Raw genomic sequence first — 24,559 nt, 5'->3', positions numbered from 1 at the left:
TTTTCTATAGTTACTGTCCATGGTGCTGCTGTTTCAGGCACTGCTGCTGCTTCCGGTCCGAGATGCAGTGAATATGCAATGACCATAATGAGAGGGCCCAGAAGCAAGTGACAGCAGAGGCAGAGACACCAGCACTAGAGACAGGTGATTATAGAAGATCATTTTATTTCACAGACACATGTTTTATCCAGTACATGTCACACTGATGTCACACGGATCGCATCATTGTTGAGCACACGGTCCATGTGAAAACACATACGTGTATGCAAAGCCATTGATTTTAGTTGGTCTACATGTGTCTGTAGACGTCACACGTACCAGAAACGCAGACATGTGAAGGAGGCCTAAGGCTGGGTTCAGACTATTGTATGAACACTTTACCTAGTCAAGTCCACAAATTGCTACCTCCATATGTTTATCTGGATAGCAAAAGTGAGCAGGAGCTACCTGCAATTTCCGCCACTAGTCTGGCTCATTATAGGCTAGCATACAGGTCCATGCTGCAGGGGTTTTTATACAGACCTGTGGTATACATGGAAAATCATTTGTGTGCACTGGCTGACAGATTACTGTTGGGCCAGTGTTCTGTTTAATGAGCACGCAGACAGCACACTGAATGTAGTCAGCTATGTTCAAGCCTTACTCATTGCATGAGACATTTTGAAAAATCATGTTTACTAGAGTGAAAGACGTAACAAGGGTTCTGACGACACAGAAATATATCCTGTCTCCTGACGTCACTGTGTGTAACATTTCCCCATGCATTTACAGTGTGTATATACAGTGTATATACAGTGTATATATATATATATATATATATATATATATATATATATATATATGTGTGTGTGTGTGTGTGTGTGTGTGTGTGTGTGTGTGTGTGGTGCAGACCAAATGTTTGGACACACCTTCTCATTCAAAGAATGTTCTTTATTTTCATGACTCAGAAAATTGTAGATTCACATTGAAGGCATCAAAACTATGAATTAACACATGTGGAAGGAAATACTTGACAATAAGTGTGAAACAACTGAAAATATGTCTTATATTCTAGGTTCTTCAAAGTAGCCACCTTTTGCTTTGATTACTGCTTTGCACACTCTTGGCATTCTCTTGATGAGCTTCAAGAGGTAGCCACTGGAAATGGTTTTCACTTCACAGGTGTGCCCTGTAAGGTTTAATAAGTGGGATTTCTTGCCTTATAAATGGGGTTGGGACCATCAGTTGTGTTGTGCAGAAGTCTGGTGGATACACAGCTGATAGTCCTACTGAATAGACGGTTAGAGTTTTTTATTATGGCAAGAAAAAAGCAGCTAGGTAAAGAAAAATGAGTGGCCATCATTACTTTAAGAATTCAAGGTCAGTCAGACCAAAAAATTGGGAAAACTTTGAAAGTGTCCCCAAGTGCAGTGGCAAAAACCATCAAATGCTACAAAGAAACTGGCTCACATGAGGACCACCCCAGGAAAGGAAGACCAAGAGTCACCTCTGCTGTGGAGGATAAGATTACACGAGTCACCAGCCTCAGAAATCGCAGGTTAACAGCAGCTTAGATTAGAGACCAGGTCAATGCCACACAGAGTTCTAGCAGCAGACACATCTCTAGAACAACTGTTAAGAGGAGACTTTGTGCAGCAGGCCATCATGGTAAAATAGCTGCTAGGAAACCACTGCTAAGGACAGGCAACAAGCAGAAGAGACTTGTTTGGGCTAAAAAACACAAGGAATGGACATTAGACCAGTGGAAATCTGTACTTTGGTCTGATGAGTCCAAATTTGAGATCTTTGGATCCAACCACCGTGTCTTTGTACGACGCAGAAAAGGTGAATGGATGGACTCTTGGACTCAATATGTCTGGTTCCCACCATCAAGTATGGAAGAGGAGGTGTGAAGGTGTGGGGGTGCTTTGCTGGTGACACTGTTGGGGATTTATTTAAAACTGAAGGCATACAGAACCAGTATGTCTACCACAGCATCTTACAGCGGCATGCTATTCCATTCGGTTTGTATTTAGTTGGACCATGATTTATTTTTCAACAGGACAATGACCTCAAACATACCTCCAGGCTATGTAAGGGCTATTTGATTAAGAAGGAGCGTGATGGGGTGCTACGCCAGATGGCCTGGCCTCCACAGTCACCAGACCTTAACCCAATCGAGATGGTTTGGCGTGAGCTGGACTGAAGATTGAAGGCAAAAGGGCCAACAAGTGCTAAGCTTCTCTGGGAACTCCTTCAAGACTGTTGGAAGACTATTCCCGGTGACTACCTCTTGAAGCTCATCAAGAGAATGCCAAGAGTGTGCAAAGCAGTAATCAAAGCAAAAGGTGACTACTTTGAAGAACCTAGAATATAAGACATATTTTCAGTTGTTTCACACTTTTTTGTTAAGCATATCACTCCACATGCGTTAATTCATAGTTTTGATCCCTTCAATGTGAATCTACAATTTTCAGAGTCATAAAAAGAAAGAAAACTCTTTGAATGAGGTGTGTCCAAACAGTTGGTCTGTACTAATATATATATATATATATATATATATATATATACCCACCCACAAATGTATATATTAATATATATTATGGTAAATGTACATAGAAATATTATTTATATAAAAAAATAAAACTATGTTATTTCTATATACAGCCATGGCTGAAAGTGATGACACCCTTGAAATTGTCCCAGAAAATTAAGTCTTTCTCCCATAAAATCATAGCAATTACACATTTTGTCATACACGTTTATTTCCTTAGTGTGTATTGGAACAACACAAAAAAAAGAAAGAAATTGGACACATTTCACATAAAACCCCCAAAATGGGTTAGACAAATTGTTGGCACCCTCAACTTAATATTTAGCTACACGCCCTTTGGAAAAATAACTGCAATCAATCACTACCTATTACCATCTACAAGTTTCTTACACCTCTCAGCTGGAATTTTGGACTCTTCTTGTGCAAACTGCTCCAGGTTTTTGAAGGTGTCTTCTCCCAACAGCAATTTTAAGACCTCTCCAAAGGTGTTCAATTGGATTTAGATCCGGACTCATTGCTGCCACTTCAGAACTCTCCAGCACTTTGTTTCCATCCATTTCTAGGTGCTCCTTGAAGTATGTTTGGGGTCATTGTCCTGCTGGAAAACCCATGACCAAGGACACAAACCCATCTATCTGACACTGGGAACTACATTGCCACCAAAAATACTTTAGTAATCTTCAGATTTCATGATGCTTTGCACACAGTTAAGGCACCCAGTACTAGAAGCAGCAAAACAACCCCAACACATCTTTAAAGCTCTATTGTATTTGACTGTAGGTACTGTGTTCTTTTCTTTGAAGGGCTCATTCTGTTTTCTGTAAACAGTAGAATGATGTGCTTTACCAAAATCCTCTATCTTCATCTCATCTGGTCACAAGATGCATTCTTATAAGGATATTGGCTTACTTACATTTTGGCAAACTACAGTGTGGCTAATTTATGTCTCTGTCAGCAGTGGGGTCCTCAAGGGTCTCCTACCATAGCGTTTTATTTAATTCAAATAAGAATAAATAGTTTGTGCTGAGACTGATGCATCCTGAGCCTGCAAGACAGCTTGAATTTCTTTGGAACTTGATTGGACCCGGACTATCCTATTTTGTAATCTTTTGTTAGTTTTTTTCTTCCGTCCACATCTAGGGAGATTAGCTACAGTGCCAGGAGTTGTAAACGTCTTAATTATGTAGCGCACCATGGACAAAAGAACATCAAGATCTCTAGAGATGGACTTGTAACCTTGAGATTGTTAAAATGTTTCAACAATTTTGGTTCTCAAGTCTTCAGACAGTTCTATTTTCTTCTTTCTGCTTACCATGCTTAGTGTGGCACACACAAACACACAATGCAAAGATTGATTCAATTTCTCCTCTTTTTATCTGGTTTCAGGTGAGGTTTTCATATTGCCCAAACCTCTTACATACTACAGGTGAGTTTGAATGAGCATCACATGCTTGAAACAGACTTGCTTACCCACAAGTTTGATATAAATAATGTAGGAGCTGGAGAGACAAAATTGGCGCATAGTGGGTTTTACCTAGGTGAAAATTGGATTGGAATTGAGATAAGAGGTTTCTCACATGTACATTCGTAAATTAAACCTGAAGAAGGAGCTATTGCTCTGAAACACGTAGAAATAAATCACTATTTTTTTCCAAAGAAGTGTCCAGTCTGATACATCATACAGCAGAAGGGTGGTTAACCCCTTCACCTCCTACCCACAAGTTTGGAAAAGTGCCAACAATTTTGTCTGGCCAATTTTTGTGTTTTTTTGTGACATTATGTCCAATTTGCCTTTTTTCCTCTGTTTTTTTTGTGTTGTTCCAATACATACATAAGAAATAAACTTGTATATCAAAACGTGTAATTGCAATCATTTTCTGGAAGAAATACAATACTTCAGTTTCTGAAACTATTTCAAGGGTGGCAAAGAAATGCTATAATGCTATACACATATATACACATACATTATAATTCATGAGAAAATCTCCTTCCATTAATCCTACACTTTTTTATTATACTGTGCCACCATTGTCTTTAAAACACATATTTTCGGTACGATTATTATACACTAAGTACAATATCATTTACTTAAAACATTAGTCCTATGACATCACTGCATGTTATATCTGTATTGCACCATCACTTCTTACATGACCACTGTAATATTAATGTGTTTAGAATCTCTGCACTGTGATTTCTTTGTTTTTCTGCAGTTTTTCTACCTATACTGTTGTTGTTTATATACTGTGATGTCACTGTGTTTATTATTCCTGCAGGATACTTTAACATAACTGTGTTCATTATCTCTGTGCTTTGACTTCATGGAATTCCTGATCCCAATGGTGGGATATTACTCGGTGCATTATTCATATCATACTGTAACTGTAAAAATAATTTCTGTGCAGTTACGCCACTGTTTTCATTTTGAGAGCCAGAATTATATGCAGCGTAGAGGTTGCAGTTGTGCCAAGACCATAACTTGCCTCTAAAGTGAAGGGCCGTATGATTTAAAGGCCGTAAGATTTAAAGGGAACCTATCACCAGGATTTTTGTATACAAGTTAAAGCCAGTGCTATACTGGCACTATCAGGCTGATTCTCTACATACCTGTAGTAGTCAGCTCAGATGTTTAGGTTTTGAAATCCAAAAAGTAAAGTTTATAAAATTAGCTGGTTGTTGAGGGACAGCAGCTGAGGATCAGATAATATATTCATAGTTATCCCCTCCCCCTGTTAGAATTAGCATAAGTATTATACAAACGATTCACTTTGTTTGTTGCAGGACCTGCGTAAGGTCATACCCATGTGACCTGGTATCCAGCTTTGTTGGCTGAGATCCCACCCCTTCTGGTCACATCGGTATGACCTCACCAAAGGTCCTTCAACAGACATGTGAATCGTTTGTATAATACTTATGCTAATTCTAACGGGGGGGGGGGTGTGATATAAATATGAACATATTTTCTGCTCCAGTGCACCTGCCACTCAACAAGCAGCTAATTTTATAAGCTTTACTTTTTCGGGTTTCAAAACCTATACATCTGATCTGACCAATACAGGTATGTGTAGAATCAGCCTGATAGTGCCAGTATAGCACTGGCTTTAGGTTATACACGAAAATCCTGGTAATTAGTTCCCTTTAATTATTTTGTGAAATTAAAGGTTCAGTTGAGAAATACTGCAAAATTCAATTTGCAACTAGAAGTAATATTTGCACAATATTCTGAGCATTTGGATGGACGTGTTGAACCTTGCATCTTAGAATTGCTTGTAATTATGACAAAGGGGTATTCTCCCCACAAAGAGGACACAAGGTATCATAGTTCTCGCCACCTTTAATGTAAGAGCAAAGAGACTATGGAATGCTTTCTTGACAATATAACATTACAGCTCGTAAATATATTGATCTAGATGGATTTTAACAGGAAATTTGAATTACAGCAAAGTAAAGGCGGTGTTACACGGTACGATATATCGTGCGATCGCACGAGCGATCGCACCTGCCCCCATCGTTGCCCATGGCACACAATGTCGTTAACCCCCGTCACACGTACTTACCTCCCTAACGACGTCACTGTGGGCGGCGAACATCCTCTTCCTGAAGGGGGAGGGACGTTCGGCGTCACAGCGACGTCACACAGCGGCCGCCCAATAGAAGCGAAGGGGCGGAGATGAGCGGGACGTAACATCCCACCCACCTCCTTACTTCCTCATTGCCAGCGGGATGCAGGTAAGCTGTATTCGTCGTTCCCGGGGTGTCACATGGAACGACGAACAACCGGCGCGCAGAAGGAGGAACGACATTATGAAAATGAACGACGTGTCAACGAGCAACGATAAGGTGAGTATTTTTGCCTGTTAACAGTCATTCGGAGGTGTCACACGCTATGACATCTGTAACGATGCCGGATGTCCGTCACAAATTCCGTGACCCCGACGACATATCGTTAGATATATTGTAACGTGTGACGGGGCCTTTAGTCTCTTCGAATTGAATGTTCCTTATTATGCTCTGGGGTCTAGAAAGACCCATAGCTTCATAAATGTAATATGTAAATGGGTGAGAGGTAACTAATTAGCTGGCCGCCATTTTGCTGAATTTGCACAAAGTAAATTACAAAAGGCCGGGGTCACATTAGCATATAGTATCGGATGCAAGAGAATTGGATGATTTATGGTAATGACACTTGGCTCAAACTTTGCTGCAAGTGTGAGCTGTCATCTGCTGCAAGCATGAGCCGTGTATCATCTGCTGCGAATGTTAGCCGAGTGTCATCTGCTGCGAGCATGAGCCGAGTATCGTCTGCTGTGACCATGAGCCAAGTGTCATCTGCTGCGAACATGAGCCGAGTATTGTCTGCTGCGAGCGTGAGCCAAATGTCATATACTGTGAGCCAAGTGTCATTTGTTGCAAGCATGAGCCAAGTGTCATCTGCTCCGAACATAAGCTGGGTGTCATCTGCTGTGAGCATGTACCAAGTATCATCTGCTGCGACCATGAGCCAAGTTACATCTGCTGCGAACATGAGCTGGGTATCATCTGCTGTGAGCGTGAGCTGTCATCTGCTGTGAGCGTGAGCTGAGTATCATCTGCTGTGAGCGTGAGCCGAGTGTCATCTGGTGTGAGCGCGAGCCGAGTGTCATCTGCTGTGAGCATGAGCCGAGTGTCATCTGCTGTGAGCATGAGCCGAGTGTCATCTGCTGTGAGCGTGAGCCAAGTGTCATCTGCTGAGCGTGAGCCAAGTGTCATCTGCTGTGAGCGTGAGCCGAGTGTCATCTGCTGTGAGCATGAGCCGAGTGTCATCTGCTGTGAGCGTGAGCCGAGTGTCATCTGCTGTGAGTCTGAGCCGAGTGTCATCTGCTGTGAGCGTGAGCCGAGTGTCATCTGCTGTGAGCGTGAGCCGAGTGTCATCTGCTGTGAGCGTGAGCCGAGTGTTATCTCCTGCAAGCATGAGCTGAGTGTCATCTGTTGTGAGCGTGAGCCAAGTGTCATCTGCTGTGAGCATGAGCAGAGTGTCATCTGCTATGAGCGTGAGCTGAGTGTCAGTCACTATGTTCCGATTCTCTTGCATGCGAGAATCAGATCACAGGTGCAAAGAAGATGGAGTGATTAATCCCTCCATCTCCTCCATTGTCTGTCTCTGCATATGTCAACCGAATGCAGGCCGATGTTTCACTTGCACCCATAGACTGGTATGAGTAGGTGTAGTCCAAAATATACTGTCAATCACAGCATGCTGCCATTCTTTCCTAAAGCCCGCTTTACACGCTTCAATATATCTCACAATCCGTCGTTGGGGTCAAGTTGTAAGTGACGCACATCCGGCATCGTTTGTGAGGTATCTGTGTGTGACATCTACTTGCGATCAGGATTGAACGCAAAACCGTTGATCGCAAACACATCGTATCATTCTCTAGAATTGAGCGTTTTGTTGCACGAACCTAGTCAATTGTAACGTGTGACATCCCTCATACGATTTTGGTGTCTGATGCTGTGTGCGCAGGTGTGCGCTCTGCACCGCAGCTTATAAAAGGTCTGCTTCAGAGCGCAGCTGAAAAGCTGCATTCTGAAGCGCCTCACAATGTCTGTCATTCACTAATCTCTGTCAGTCCGTCACTATCTCTGTCCCTCACTCTCTGTCCATGTCAGTCTATCCCCCTCTCTCATATACTCACCGATCCCCGATCCCCGGCGCTGCACTGCATTCACACTGCTCCGGCGGCTTTTACTGTTTTGAAAAAGCCGGCCGCCCATTAAACAATCTCTTATTCCCTGCTTTCCACGCCCACCGGCGCCTGTGATTGGTTACAGTGAGACACGCCCCCCACGCTGAGTGACAGGTGTCACACTGCACCCAATCACAGCAGCCGGTGGGCGTGTCTATACTGTGTAGTGCAATAAATAATTAAATAATTAAAAAAAACGGCGTGCGGTTCCCCCCAATTTTAAAACCAGCCAGATAAAGCCATACGGCTGAAGGCTGGTATTCTCAGGATGGGGAGCTCCACGTTATGGGGAGCCCCCCAGTCTAACAATATCAGCCAACAGCCGCCCAGAATTGCCGCATACATTATATGCGACAGTTCTGGGACTGTACCCGGCTCTTCCCGATTTGCCCTGGTGCGTTGGCAAATCGGGGTAATAAGGAGTTATTGGCAGCCCATAGCTGCCAATAAGTCCTAGATTAATCATGTCAGGCGTCTATGAGACACCCTCCATGATTAATCTGTAAATTACAGTAAATAAACACACACACACCCGAAAAAGTCCTTTATTAGAAATAAAAAACACAAACATATACCCTGGTTCACCACTTTAATCATCCCCAAAAAGCCCTCCATGTCCGGCGTAATCCAGGCTGCTCCAGCGTCGCTTCCAGCGCTGCTGCATGGAGGTGACCGGAGCTGCAGCAGACACAGCCGCTCCGGTCACCTCCACGCAGGTAATGAAGACAGCCGCGCGATCAGCTGCTGTCACTGAGGTTACCCGCTGTCACTGGATCCAGCGGTGGATGCAGCGGTGGCCGCGGGTAACCTCACTGACAGCTCAGCTGATCGCGCTACTCACCTCAGTTGCTGCGTGGAGGTGATAGGAGCGGCGGTGAGTAGCGCGATCAGCTGAGCTGTCACTGAGGTTACCCGCGGCCACCGCTGGATCCAGTGACAGCGGGTAACCTCAGTGACAGCAGCTGATCGCGCGGCTGTCTTCATTACCTGCGTGGAGGTGACCGGAGCGGCTGTGTCTGCTGCAGCTCCGGTCATCTCCATGCAGCAGCGCTGGAAGCGACGCTGGAGCAGCCTGGATTACGCCGGACATGGAGGGCTTTTTGGGGATGATTAAAGTGGTGAACCAGGGTATATGTGTGTGTTTTTTATTTCTAATAAAGGACTTTTTCGGGTGTGTGTGTGTTTATTTACTGTAATTTTCAGATTAATCATGGAGGGTGTCTCATAGACGCCTGACATGATTAATCTAGGACTTATTGGCAGCTATGGGCTGCCAATAACTCCTTATTACCCCGATTTGCCAACGCACCAGGGCAAATCGGGAAGAGCCGGGTACAGTCCCAGAACTGTCGCATATAATGTATGCGGCAATTCTGGGCGGCTGTTGGCTGATATTGTTAGGCTGGGGGGCTCCCCATAACGTGGAGCTCCCCATCCTGAGAATACCAGCCTTCAGCCGTATGGCTTTATCTGGCTGGTTTTAAAATTGGGGGGAACCGCACGCCGTTTTTTTTAATTATTTAATTATTTATTGCACTACACAGTATAGACACGCCCACCGGCTGCTGTGATTGGGTGCAGTGTGACACCTGTCACTCAGCGTGGGGGGCGTGTCTCACTGTAACCAATCACAGGCGCCGGTGGGCGTGGAAAGCAGGGAATACGAGATTGTTTAATGGGCGGCCGGCTTTTTCAAAACAGTAAAAGCCGCCGGAGCAGTGTGAATGCCGTGCAGCGCCGGGGATCGGTGAGTATGAGAGAGGGCTGCTAACTTCAGTCACTTAGGAGATTAGCAGTCACCGGTGCGCCCTTCACAGGTGACCGCTAATCAGGACGCGACACAGACAGAGCCGCAGCATGACAATGAAGTCGGGTGAAGTTCACCCGAGTTCATTCTGACAGTGCGGCTCTGTCTGTGTCTGCTGTCATATGCCATTCAGCTCTGCTACATGGCTGTCTGTGGCTGCTGTCAGCGGCCATGTAGCAGAGCTGAACGGCAGATGACATAGTTAAAAAGCATCCCTACACATTACACACGCTTGGCAAGTCAATAAATAAAAAAAAAAAAAAGGTGCCCAATGCATACGTCACAGAACACATGATCTAAAGGATCGCACACAAAATTGACCAATTTAACATAGACTACTAACGCACGTGTGACAGCAAATGAACGACCAACGTGAAATCTCAAGATCCCGTATGCAACCTGGGCGTGTCACATCGCAAATGCGATTGTACAACTAATTGCAACGTGTAAAGTGGGCTTAAGTCCGATTTGAGCTGAGAAAAAACTTGCAGATCTGACCTGAAACATTGACTATCATTGTTCCGAGTTTAAAGCGAGATTTTCTCACATTGCACTAGTCTGTATTGTACACCGGTGTGAGCAAGCGCAAAATGTGTATTCTGGAGAATACAGATTTTTGTAACGTTCAAGTAGAATATAATAAGTTCACTTGAATATCTCTAGTTTTATTTTCCATATTTGGAGTCTGGAAGGAATCTTTACCTTAAAGTGGGGCAGGTAGTGCTTTTCCATGTGTGATTTTTGCCTTGCTATAAATAAACACTTTTCCTTTACATGTCAATCTAAATGGATCTGTCTTTTTTTCAAACTTACTAAAAGGAATCTGTCACTAGATGTTTTCTACCTTATCTGAGAGCAGCAGAACGTGGAGACAGAGGCGCTGATTTCAGGACTGTCACTTACTGAGCTCATTACAGTAATTTTTACAAAATCCCCACTTTATCAGCAGGAAGTTATCACTAGTGGACTCGTAAACCTGCTATCATGTAGTGATCTTTGACTATGGACAGTGTACACCATGGGTCCCCAATTCCAGTCCTCAAGGGCCGCCAACAGTGCATGTTTTCAGGATTTCCTTAGTATTGCACATGTGATAATTTAATCACCTGCACAGTTGATTATTCCAACACCCATGCAATGCTAAGGAAATCCTGAAAACATGCACTGTTGGTGGCCCTCGAGGACTGGAGTTGGGGAACCCTGGTGTACACAGAAAGAGGCCAATCAGGGGGAAGGGGTAAAAAGAGTTCAGTATTCAGAGCACTGCTAGACCTGCAGTAGTTAAAAGGTTTTTAATCAAAACTGCAGCACCCAGAAAAGTAAGTGATGCATCGCTGGAATCAGTGTATCTGTCTTTATAAGATGCTGGTCTACGTTAAAGAAAACCTGTCACCATAGTTGAGCTATTTATCCTATTAATATGGGCATACAGGTTATAGATTGCTGAAAATAGTCCTACCATATCAGATGGCTTATTGCTGAAAAATCATCTTTTGTTCCTTTAGGATGAAGAGTTCTTCCAGGCTATGAGGTGGATGCTGCCAGGAAGATAACTCCGCCTCCACCCTTCATTAGCCCAGCTGTCTTCTCACATCAGTGTCACTGTGTCCCAGAGATTTCTGCTTGTTTTCCTGAAATCAATTTTCTACATTAAACTGTATTATTCCGCCATCCATTGGGCATAGGCTTTATGTTCCTTCTGTGCAGGTGCTGAAGATCACAGATACTGTGAGAGGAAGTAACAGGGATCGCCAGCACCTGTGCAGAAGGAACATGAAGCCTAAGGCCATAGGAGGGCAGAACAATGAAGTGTACCATTGACGCGCCCACGGGTTCTGGGGTTACCCGTCACTGGGTTGCGATGCTGCTCCTGGGTTACCGCGGTGGCCTTGCCCGGTCCGTGACCCCGGTGGTGTCAATAAAGCTAGGAATGGGGATGAAAGGGGTAGTTGTTTGTGGTGTGCGGCCAAATATTAGCCACCGCTGTGGAAAGTCTCTCTCCTCTGGTGCAGATGATGACGCAGCTCGGGTGCTGCAGCTCTCCAAAGGTAGAGCTAGCCCCAGGGATGATGTTGGGAGTAGTAGTAACCTATGGCGCAGGGGCACGATGGTGAGAGCGCCGACAGTAATGGAACGACTTAGAGGATGCAGTTCAAGTTCTTTACTCACTGGAGGCACACCGCCGTTTGAGTACCAGGCTGCACTGTGATGGACTTCAGCTGATCTCTGATGCTTCGGAGGTTGAGGCTGGTGTTTCCTTCTGTGCGTCACCTTTTGATGGTTTCCCTCCACCCCAGCTCCTGGGCCATGGAACGGGTCACGGGTACCTTCTCCACTCCCCGCGAACCCTGGGATCCCCTTCTTTCCTAAGAACCCAGGTTGAGCTTCCAGCTCCAGACCACGTCCATGCCTTTGCTTATCTCCTCCTGAGTGTGACCTGGCGCCTGCTGCGCCCGGAGCTAACTTCTGATTGCTTTGTGTGTGTGATGGCTCCTCACTTCCCTTTTTGGTGCCCCGCCTTCTGGGTTGCTGAACTAGCGGGCAAGTCCCAAGCGTCGTGATGGCCACCCCAGCATTTACCCTAGCCCAGTCCCAGTGGAAGAGCTCCCATGTTATGTGTTGGTTGAGTGTGTTGTTGGTTGTTTACCGGTGACAACCTCCTCCATATCCGAGATGAATACTGCACCTCGGGTGAGGCACAGTACCCTGTGGCACCTGAAGCTGCATGGTGCCACACCATCAGAAATTGCAAGGCAAAGGTTTTCAGGATGAGAAGCAGATGTCTCTGGGACACAGTGACGCTGATGTGAGAAGACAGCTGGGCTAATGAAGGGAGGGGGCAGCATCAGCCCCATAGCCTGGAAGAGCTTGTTTACGTAAAGGAATAAAAAATGATTTTTCAGCAAGAAGCCATCTGATATAAGGCATACAAGTATGACTATTTTCAGCATTTTATAAGCTGTATGCCCATATTAATAGGTTAGATAGTTCAAACATGGTGCCAGATTTCCTTTAAGGTTTAGCAGGCAAAATGATAGAATGGATATACAGTATAAAAAGTTAGTGTATTTTTTCAAATACTAAAATTATAAGAGTGGAACTGCAAACGTTACTCTGCTAGATGTATTGGAATATTGAAATCAATGTGCTATGTGTTCAGTAATATCTCACAAAGGTCCAGTGGTGGAAAGAAAATCAACAAAAACATGACAACAATCAATAAAAAAGACACATATCTTATGCTTGCAATTCTCTTTACACTAAGGAGTGCCTGTGAATGATAGAAATAACAGCCCCTTACACAGAATCATTACAGTTAGTAATAGCAATAGTCATACCGCAGTCACTTCATACAATGACCCGACTTTACTGATGAGAAACCTGACTAAAACCATGGTATAAAAATAGTGGGACACTTGAGTACAAGAAGTCTTCTTATTTTCCGAAACTAAAGCTTTCATGGGAACTCTCCCAGAACTGAAGCGGCAAAAACCTCACAAGAAACCTAGTTAGTATCACTGATCAAAGATTTTGTGTGTGTGATACTGGGATGGTTTGTCTTCAGAAAAAGCTCCTACATCCAGTGCAAGATGAGAGAAATAGGTTGAGGAGGCTTGAGGGTCAAAGTGCTCTCATCTGCTGACCTGGCTGTCTGTAGAAAAAATGCAGGGCCCAGGGCTCATCCCATTGAACACTCATACCCCTTCCCAGTGGGCAGAACACCACTCTGATAACACAGGGATAGGGAACTGCTCTGCTAAGACTTTATTGAATTCTCGACAGACAACAGCAAATAGTATATTTCCAGCAAGGGCACGAGATGTTTCAAGTGACAGTCTCACCCTTCCAGGGGTTAGAACTGCCACAACTTTGGACTATCGAGGGCCACTACCTTAGCCATAAGCACCCCGCTTTTGGTGTTCACAAACTGAGAGAAGCTTAGGAAGCCGATCGAGCACAGTGAGGTATGAGGCAAAGTCCCAACCTGGGTTCTTCAAACAAATTTGTGGACTCAGTGTATAGGAGCTAAAGGAGCAGTTCTGTAATCCACCAGCTAGAATATATAAGAGAAAAAAATGCGATCTGACACCCATATAACAAAGCACTGAAAAACCTTTAGTAAGAATGGTGTAGGTGACAACGTGTTGCACAGACAAGCATACAGGGAGCGCACATTCCAGCAGGAAAGAACTGAAGTCCTCAGTGGTTGATACCTTTTAATGGCTAACTGAAAAGATGGTAATAATAGCAAGCTTTCAAGACTACTCAGGTCTCTTCTTCAGACTCCTTTGAGCCTGAAGAAGAGACATGAGTAGTCTCGAAAGCTTGCTATTATTACCATCTTTTCAGTTAGCCATTGAAAGGTATCAACCACTGAGGACTTCAGTTCTTTTAAACAATTTTTTATCTCTAGTGGCCACAAAGATGCAGTGTGCGCACATAGCCTTATACTGTGTTTTGGGGGCATCAATCTTTTTCACAGTCACTTGGGCTCATCATACTCTACTTTTTTGGGAGAACCCACCTTAGGGTATACTGTAAGGGGAGGGAGCATTTCTTGGGCCATCACAGTTAAAGAAAGCCCTGAAAGGGGAATCATAGTAGGTGGAAATACTGAGGAGCTTCACTGGGTAAATTACATTTATAACCTAACCCTCAGATTTAGATTGTATCATTATGGTTTCAACACTCTGTACCCTCGCCAATCAGTTGTACTAGCCTTGGGCAGTAGCCGGATGTAAACAATTATGCAGCTACACTGCACAGTTTTCTCCAATGTGTCATTTTGCATTATCATTTAAGGGTTTTTTCAGACCAGGGTCAATCTTCTTCATGCACTAAATAATGTCAACTCCTTACAGTGTATGGTATACACACTGTTAGGATTTGACTTTGCTTGCAGGTTTGATCAGTCGTCATATGCTCATCTGTGTTCACATGCTAACTAACTTCTCTCCCTGCTTCTCTAAAAGGGAAGCTGTCAAAATGTTCTGGCTACCTCATCTAAGAGCAGCATAATGTAGGAAGAGAGACCCTAATGCCGGCGTCACACGGGACGATCTATCGTTCGATCGCATGAGTGATTGTACCCGCCCCCATCGTTTGTGCATCACGGGCAATTAGTTGCCCGTTGTGCACAAAGTCGGTAACCCCCGTCACACGTACTTACCTCCCGGACGACGTCGCTGTGGGCGGCGAACATCCTCTTCCTGAAGGGGGAGGGACGTTCGGCGTCACAGCGACGTCACACAGCGGCCGGCCAATAGAAGCGGAGGGGCGGAGATAAGCGGGACGTAATATCCCGCCCACCTCCTTACCTCCGCATTGCCGGCGGGGTGCAGGTAAGTTGTGTTCGTCGTTCCCATCTTATTCTGATGGGTTACCCAAATTTGTAAGTATGGCAAATTTAGGGTTTATGGAGAGTAATTTCTTTTTTCCTAATCATTAAGGGACTAGAATAATTGTTTCTCAACACCCATTGGTTAACCTATTTAGTTAAAATATGCATCTCTAATGGATTATAACAGGAATGTTTCTTGCATGGTCCACAATTGGAGAAGCTTCATTTCAGTGCTTGGCATCATCAGCCCGGCATCGTGGGCAGCTCTTACATCATAATGATGCCCGTCATGACAACACTTGAGGCCTAATGACTAGGGCTTGCGCGAGGTCAGGTCATCGTCATCATCATGATGTAAGAGGTGCCCAGTTTAAAAATGAACACCAGCAACTACGGAGAATGGTAACGGACACTGTATCAGGACAGAGCAAAACAAATTGTAAAGCTGTAATATTCACTTAAAATAAAGCTAATAATATTAATGGAAATATTTGCTATGACTAGAAATATACAGGTAAAGATCTTGAAATTTTCTTCTGCCTCGAGGAAAGCATATGTTTTAGTGCGGTCTCATGCTGATAGTTCAGTCTGAAGCCTAAGTTGAGTTGCCAGAATACCTTACCCTTGCTTTCAGGTCAGCTTTCTTTTTTCCTTGAAGGCTAAAGCAAAGATTAAACTTTTATACCACATAGCTGCGTATAAGAAAGTTTTCTGCATCCATTATTGTTGTTACAGGATTGTCAAGTGCTGATATATTGAAGACCAATGTGTATAGAGATGAAAAGCCGACAGATGTGGTTGAAAAGTGTTAGGTCACCTATATGTCAGGCCTGGACAACCCCTTTAAGAGGTTATCCAAGAATTTAATAAAAGTATCTGGCAGCAGTAAGTCTAATAAAATAAAAAAATAAAAAAAACATTACTCTGTTGTTACAGTCCATATTGCCTTTGTTAGTTTTAATAGCTCTATCTATTTGGTTGTGGCAGTCAATACTTGGCATCAGTGATCACACGCTGCAAAGGTTAGCACATGGAGAGCAGGAACTTTATACTCACCTGTCCACGCTGCTGCTGTCCCCGATGCTGCTATCTCTCACGCTGTTACTTCCAGGTCCACGGTGCAGTGAATATGCTTGAGCATAGTGAGCGGTCCGGGAAGCAAGTGACAGCAGCGCCGAAGACAGCAGGGCTGGAGACAGGTGAGTATAGAAAATCATTTTATTTCACAGACACGTGTTTTCTCCGGTACGGGTCATGGGGTTCACATTACTGTGCGGTCCGTGTGACATCAGTGTTGCCGGAGAAAAACTGACTTGTCGCCATGCAGAACACATGGACACACGTACGTATAAAAATGGCGTCATACGTGCCGGAATCACTGACGTGTGAAGGCTTTAACACTTGAAGTCCCAGAGAGGGGTCATTTAACATTTCTACCTTTGGAACCCAGAGACGGGTCGAATGGCCTGAAGGATTTTAGCTAACATCCTATAATCACCGTCTTTTGTTCTGTAATTAAGGCCATTACTGTCACACCACAGGAGGTTGTTGTTTTCCATTGAGTTTAGCCATTTAGTTTTTTAGTTAGTTCTATTCAGTTTATTGTATGTCATTTGACCCTCTTTCGGGACTTCAGGGGGAGCTCGAAATTTCTGGGACTTAATCTCGTGCCCGCACTTTTCCCTCTGCCGCCACCATTATGCGCAAGCACTGGCCATATGAACCCACGTCACCTATTACCGCAGGCGCGAGATTATGGGCGGCGCTGTGATTGTCATCAGCAGCGTCATCCAAGTACCCGCCCATAATCTCACGCCTGCGGTAATAGGTGACATGGGTTCATATGGCCAGCGCTTGCGCATAACGGTGGCGGCAGAGGGAAAAGCGCGGGCACGAGATTATGGGCGGATACTTGGATGACGCTGCTGATGACAATCACAGCGCGGCCCATAATCTCGCGCCTGCGCAATCACCTCACCAGCAGTCACGCTTTACACAGTGCTGTCCCGTGATAGTGCCACTGGGCATGTGCGAGACCTCGGGAGTAGAGTTGAGCGCGGTTCGTGGTTCGTGGTTCTCCAGTTCGCGGCTCGAGTGATTTTTGGGCTGTTCGAGATCGAACTAGAACTCGAGCTTTTTGCTAAAAGCTCGATAGTTCTAGATACGTTCGAGAACGGTTCTAGCAGCAAAAAGCAGGGCTTTTTACAGCTACAGTGAGCAGGAGCCATCGCTGGCAGCCTGCCACAAGCTGGTAACCAAGATAAACATCGGGTATCCAAGCAAAGCGCTTTGGTTAGTAACCCGATGTTTATGTTAGTTACGTGCAGGAAGCCCACACTTTCCCGCTCAGCTCGCTCCACCCCCTCCTGCCCGCGGCATGTACACATACACACACATACACAAACACACACACACACATCCACCCCCCCCCCTCGCTCGCTCGCTCGGCTTACCTGCGGTGATGAAGTCCCGCCATCCCGACCTCAGCGCTGTCACTGTCCTCCATGGCCGCCGCTTGTCACATCACCTATCGCTTCCGACCCGAGACTGACTAGCGGTGACGTCACGGACCTCTCGCGATACTTGGTGTGAAGGCGCCGGGCGGTCATTGAGCTCAGTGACAGGGGCTGTCGGCAGTGCTGGAGATCAGCGCAGGTAATGTACCTCACTGACAGCAGCACTTGTCACCCCCCTGCAGTGACCTGGGCTGACCCATTGATGTTAGCTCAGGTCACTGCATTGCTCTCCCAGCCAATGGGGAACATCCTGCTCTTCATTGACTGGGACAGTGTGCATCGTCATGGCAACCCCTTGGATTACACCAGACCTGGATTTGTTTTTCAATCTAATAAATTGGTTAAAGAGGGAATGTTTTGGGGAGTGTTTTTTCAAATAAAAATGTGTTTGTCGTGTATTTTTTTTTTATTACTGACTGGGTTGGTGATGTCGGGTATCTGATAGACGCCTGACCTCACCAACCCCAGGGCTTGATGCCAGGTGACATTACACATCTGGTATTAACCCCAAATATTACCCCGTTTGCCACCGCACCAGGGCGCGGGATGAGCTGGGGCGAAGCACCAGGATTGGCGCATCTAATGGATGCGCCACTTCTGGGGCGGCTGCGGCCTGCTATTTTTAGGCTGGGGAGATTCCAATAACCATGGACCTCCCTAGTCTGAGAATATCAGGCCCCAGCTGTCTGCTTTACCTTGGCTGGTGATCCAATTTTGGGGGACCCCTACATGTTTTTTTTTTTCAATTATTTATTTAATTTAAAATAACAGCGTGGGGTGCCCTCAGTTTTGGATTACCAGCCAAGGTGAGGTTGCCAGCTGTGGTCTGCAGGCTGCAGCCGTCTGCTTTACCCTAGCTGGCTACAAAACTAGGGGGAACCCTATGTCATTTTTTTTTCATTTTTTTGGCTAAATACAAAGCTAAGCACCCCTTAGTGCCACATGAAAGGTACCAAAGGGTGTTCCACTTTTTCTCCATTTTTTTCTCCACTTTCTCTCCACTTTTTCTCCACTTTTTCTCCATTTTTTTCTCCACTTATTCTCCACTTTTTCTCCTCTTATTCTCCACTTTTTCTCCACTTTTTCTCCACTTTTTCTCCTCTTATTCTCCACTTTTTCTCCACTTTTTCTCCACTTTTTCTCCATTTTTTTCTCCACTTTCTCCACTTTTTCTCCACTTTTTTCTCCACTTTTTCTCCTCTTATGCTCCACTTTTTCTCCTCTTAATCTCCACTTTTTCTCCACTTTTTCTCCACTTTTTCTCCATTTTTTTCTCCACTTATTCTCCACTTTTTCTCCTCTTATTCTCCACTTTTTCTCCACTTTTTCTCCTCTTATTCTCCACTTTTTCTCCACTTTTTCTCCACTTTTTCTCCTCTTATTCTCCACTTTTTCTCCACTTTTTCTCCACTTTTTCTCCATTTTTTTCTCCACTTTCTCCACTTTTTCTCCACTTTTTTCTCCACTTTTTCTCCTCTTATGCTCCACTTTTTCTCCTCTTAATCTCCACTTTTTCTCCACTTTTTCTCCACTTTTTCTCCACTTTTTTCTCCACTTTTTCTCCTCTTATGCTCCACTTTTTCTCCACTTTTTCTCCACTTTTTCGCCACTTTTTCTCCTCTTATGCTCCACTTTTTCTCCACTTTTTCTCCTCTTAATCTCCACTTTTTCTCCTCTTATGCTCCACTTTTTCTCCACTTTTTCTCCACTTTTTTCTCCACTTTTTCTCCTCTTATGCTCCACTTTTTCTCCACTTTTTCTCCACTTGTTCTCCACTTTTTCTCCACTTTTTCTCCACTTTTTCTCCACTTTTTCTCCACTTTTTCTCCATTTTTTTCTCCACTTATTCTCCACTTTTTCTCCTCTTATTCTCCACTTTTTCTCCACTTTTTCTCCACTTTTTCTCCTCTTATTCTCCACTTTTTCTCCACTTTTTCTCCACTTTTTCTCCTCTTATGCTCCACTTTTTCTCCTCTTAATCTCCACTTTTTCTCCACTTTTTCTCCACTTTTTCTCCACTTTTTTCTCCACTTTTTCTCCTCTTATGCTCCACTTTTTCTCCACTTTTTCTCCACTTTTTCTCCACTTTTTCTCCTCTTAATCTCCACTTTTTCTCCTCTTATGCTCCACTTTTTCTCCACTTTTTCTCCACTTTTTCTCCACTTTTTCTCCACTTTTTCTCCTCTTATGCTCCACTTTTTCTCCACTTTTTCTCCTCTTAATCTCCACTTTTTCTCCTCTTATGCTCCACTTTTTCTCCACTTTTTCTCCACTTTTTCTCCTCTTATGCTCCACTTTTTCTCCACTTTTTCTCCTCTTATGCTCCACTTTTTCTCCACTTTTTCTCCACTTTTTTCTCCACTTTTTCTCCTCTTATGCTCCACTTTTTCTCCACTTTTTCTCCACTTTTTCTCCACTTTTTCTCCACTTATGCTCCACTTTTTCTCCACTTTTTCTCCACTTTTTTCTCCACTTTTTCTCCTCTTAATCTCCACTTTTTCTCCACTTTTTCTCCACTTTTTCTCCACTTTTTCTCCACTTTTTCTCCACTTTTTTCTCCACTTTTTTTCTACTTTTTCTATGGTCGGTCTACCCATTAGCTCTGCCATGCATAGTGTAGCTCTACACCTACTGCACATGTTACTTTATGATTGACATCTCTTTCGTACCAGAGCTGTCTAAGTCTACTCTGACCCCATATTTGTCATTACTATATTGTCCTTGTACTGTATTATGACATTTGTATCATGTGTTTCATTTCTTGCTGTGTTGCAATTTTTTTGCTGCATCCCAATTGTACCTCTACATTGTTCGAGTTTATGTTATTGTTCTCTCACTCTTATGTGATACTGATTATTGTCATTTTTCATGATTACATGCAGATAAGTCCAATCTGACGAAGGCTCAGGCCGAAACGTCATTTGTAACTTGTTTTGGACAAAAACATATATGCTTATGAAAAAAAAAATTTCTTAATACGGACCAATAAAGAGTGATTTTGCATTACTATCCGTTGTGACTTACTGACTTAGTCTGGGAGATATAGAGTGCCGAGGTTACTCACTAATTTTATCTATTATTACCTCTGAGCACCTATATACCAGTGAGCAGAGCTTCCTCTACAGTAGTTCTCCTGATTAGGCATGCCCTTACCTCATGAGCAGGGCATTGCAGCTTTGGTAGCAACCATTACGACATGGACTCTGCTGCTGTGGACCCGGGGAGAGTGAGTGCAGATTCATTGCACCCACACTCCTCACATGAAGGGTCCGCACTCCTAGAAAATGGGGGATACGTTCCCTGAGTGTCTCCCCCCCATATTCTAGACGGTCCAGAGTCGTCGTGGGACCCCTTTATTTTTTTTCTTACAATAAATTGGTGAAAGAGGAAATGTTTTGGGGACTGTTTTTTCAAATAAATTTCTTTTGTCGATTTTTTGTTTTTGTTAGTACTGACAGTTTATGATGTTGGGTATCTAATAGACGCCATGACATCACAAACTGCTGGGCTTGATCTCAGGTGACTTTACAGCTAGTATCAACCCGATTTATTACCCCGTTTGCCACTGCACCAGGGCACGGGATGAGCTGGGGTGAAGCGCCAGGATTGGCGCATCTAGTGGATGCGCCACGTCTGGGGTGCCTGTGGCCTGCTATTTTTAGGCTGTGAAGGCCCAATAACTATGGACCTTCCCACCCTGAGAATACCAGACCACAGCTGTCCGCTTTACCTTGGCTGGTGATCCAATTTGGGGGGTCCCCTACTTTTATTGTGTAATTATTAATATTTATAAAATAATTATAAAAAAGAGCCTGAGGGGACCTCCACATTGGATCCCCAACCACGGTAAAGCTGCCAGCTGTGGTTTTCAGGCTACAGCCGTCTGCTTTACCCTAGCTGGCTATCAAAAATGGGGGGACCCAACGTAATTTTTTTTTTTTAACTATTTTTTAAATAGAAAAAATTAATGGGCTTCCCTGTATTTTGATTGCCAACCAAGGTAACGGCAGGCAGATGGGGGTGGCAACCCATAGCTGTCTGCTTTATCTGCGCTGAGAATCAAAAATACCGCGGAGCGCTACGTCATTTTTTTAAAGATTTATTTTTACAGCACTGTGATGTCCAGCAATCAAAATACAGGGAAGCCCATTTTATTTTTAGTTATTTAAATAAATAATTAAAAAAAATATATGTTAGCTCCCACTGCATTTTTTGTATTGCTAGCTAAGGGTAATCCAAGCAGCTACTGGCTGCTAACCCCCACTGCTTGGTGTTACCTTCACTGGCAATGGAAAATCCAGGGAAGCATTTTTTTTTTTTTTTGCCAAAAAGCTACAAAAAAAGGACGTGAGCTTCGCCATATTTTTGTATGCTAGCCAGGTATAGCAGGCAGGTGCTGGAAGAGTTGGATACAGCGCCAGAAGATGGCGCTTCTATGAAAATGCCATTTTCTGAGGTGGCTGCAGACTGCAATTCGCAGCAGTGGGGCCCAGAAAGCTCAGGCCAACCGGTGGTGCGGATTCCAATCCCAGCTGCCTAGTTGTACCTGGCTGGACACAAAAATGGGGCAAAGCCTACGTCATTTGTTTTCTAATTATTTCATGAAATTCATGAAATAATAAAAAAAGGGCTTCCCTTTATTTTTGGTTCCCAGCCGGGTACAAATAGGCAACTGGGGGTTGGGGGCAGCCGTACCTGCCTGCTGTACCTGGCTAGCATACAAAAATATGGCGAAGCCACATAATTTTTTCAGGGGGCAAAAAACTTCTGCATACAGTCCTGGATGGAGTATGCTGAGCCTTGTAGTTCTGCAGCTGCTGTCTGTCTGTATGGAGAAGAGCAGACAGCAGCTGCAAAACTACAAGGCTCAGCATACTCCATCCAGGACTGCATGCAGAAGTTTTTTGCCCACCAAAAAAATGACGTGGGCTTCGCCATATTTTTGTATGCTAGCCAGGTACAGCTGGCAGCCACGGGCTGCCTCCAACCCCCAGTTGCCTATTTGTACCCGGCTGGGAACCAAAAATATAGGGAAGCCCGTTTTTTTTAATTATTTCACTTATTTCATGAAATAATTAAAAAACAAATGACGTGGGCTTCGCCCTATTTTTGTGTCCAGCCGGGTACAACTAGGCAGCTGGGGATTGGAATCCGCAGCACAGGTTAGCCCGAGGTTTGTGGGCGCCTCTGCTGCGGATTTCAGTCCGCAGCCGTCCCAGAAAATGGCGCTCTCATAGAAGCGCCATCATCTGGCGCTGTATCCAACTCTTCCAACAGCCCTGGAGCCGGGTGGCTTGTTGGGTAATCATGAGTTAATACTGGCTTTGTTTTACCAGCCAGTATTAAGCCAGAGATTCTTAATGTCAGGCACGTTTGACCCGGCCATTAAGAATCTCCAATAAAGGGTTAAAAAAAGACACCACACAGAGAAAAAATACTTTAATAGAAATAAATACACAGACACATTAGAGACTCCATCTTTATTACCCCCTGTCAGCCCTCCACGATCCTGCTCTTCTGTCTTCTTTCTTTCTAGTGTAGTAGTAGTGACGATTGTAGTGAGGGGCATCACTTGGGGCTGGGGAACCTCCATCCTAACTACAATGCTCACTACAATCGGGAAGCAGCGTGCAGCCTTCACTCCGTGAGTGATCACTGCTGGCTGCTAGCGGTAACAGCGGTAACGCTGACAGACGCGTTACCATAGCAACGGTGCTCCCGGAGCCGTGGTTAGCGGTGACGTCACCGCTAACTGCGTTGCTATGGCAACGGTGATCTCCGTTAATGACCGGCTGTGTCAGCCGGTCCCTAACGGAACGGGGAGTCGACCGTGTGCTAGAGCATGTCGCCGGTACACGGCGATACACATATGTGTACCGTGTACCGGAGAGATGCACTCGCAGGTCCTACATGACGTGTCATAGTCATGTGACCAGTCTGTAGCCAATGAGATAATAGCCACGTGACTGGTCACATGGCTATTTTGACGTCACGATAGGTCCTGCTTCTCTGCTGGCAGTGCAGGTCACCGGGAGGATTCAGCGATCATCGGATGGAATAGCGGCAGGAGACAGAGTGCAGAAGGGATCGCGAGGACCGGTAAGTGTTATGGCAATGTTTATTAACTGTTTGTGTACATTTATAATGCATTTTTATGTGTTTGTGATTGCCTCCCATTATAGCCTATTGGTTCTAGTTCGGTTCGTCGAACGTTCGACGAACCGAACTCGAACGCGAACCCCGTTCGGCGAACCGGCCTCGAGCCGAACCGGGACCGGTTCGCTCATCTCTACTCGGGAGCACTGGGCGGCGTCCTCATGTATGGAAATGAGCAATGGGGGACGGCATAAAGCGGCAGGAGGTGAATAATGGACACAAGACAGCCCGCCCCATGACCATAAAAAAACATTTGCGTACAAAAAGGTAAGACTTTATAAAGTATTTATTTAGGTCTCAAAGGGGGCACAGTAGCAACAGGAACCTTTCTAGAATGCAGCCCAGGAGCTGCAGAAGGGGAATCTTTTAGGTTTATTGCGAAATTTCTGCTGACAGGTTCCCTTTAAAGAACATGAAAAGAACAAAATTTGGACAAAATTTGGTTTTTCTTAAAAACAAATTTGCAAAAACGGAGCAAAA

The 24,559-nt window shown here is 44.5% G+C and overlaps 1 protein-coding gene across 1 annotated transcript in view; it reads right to left on the bottom strand.

Moving 5' to 3' along the window:
- Positions 1 to 24,559, bottom strand: part of EDIL3 (EGF like repeats and discoidin domains 3) — a 1,135,698-nt gene that overhangs the window by 698,355 nt on the left and 412,784 nt on the right. The window lies entirely within an intron of this gene.

This window comes from Anomaloglossus baeobatrachus, chromosome 1 (assembly GCF_048569485.1).
Source record: "Anomaloglossus baeobatrachus isolate aAnoBae1 chromosome 1, aAnoBae1.hap1, whole genome shotgun sequence".
Taxonomy (NCBI): domain Eukaryota; kingdom Metazoa; phylum Chordata; class Amphibia; order Anura; family Aromobatidae; genus Anomaloglossus; species Anomaloglossus baeobatrachus.
Note: the sequence above shows the minus strand (reverse complement) of the source record. Positions and strands in the feature narration are given on the sequence as shown.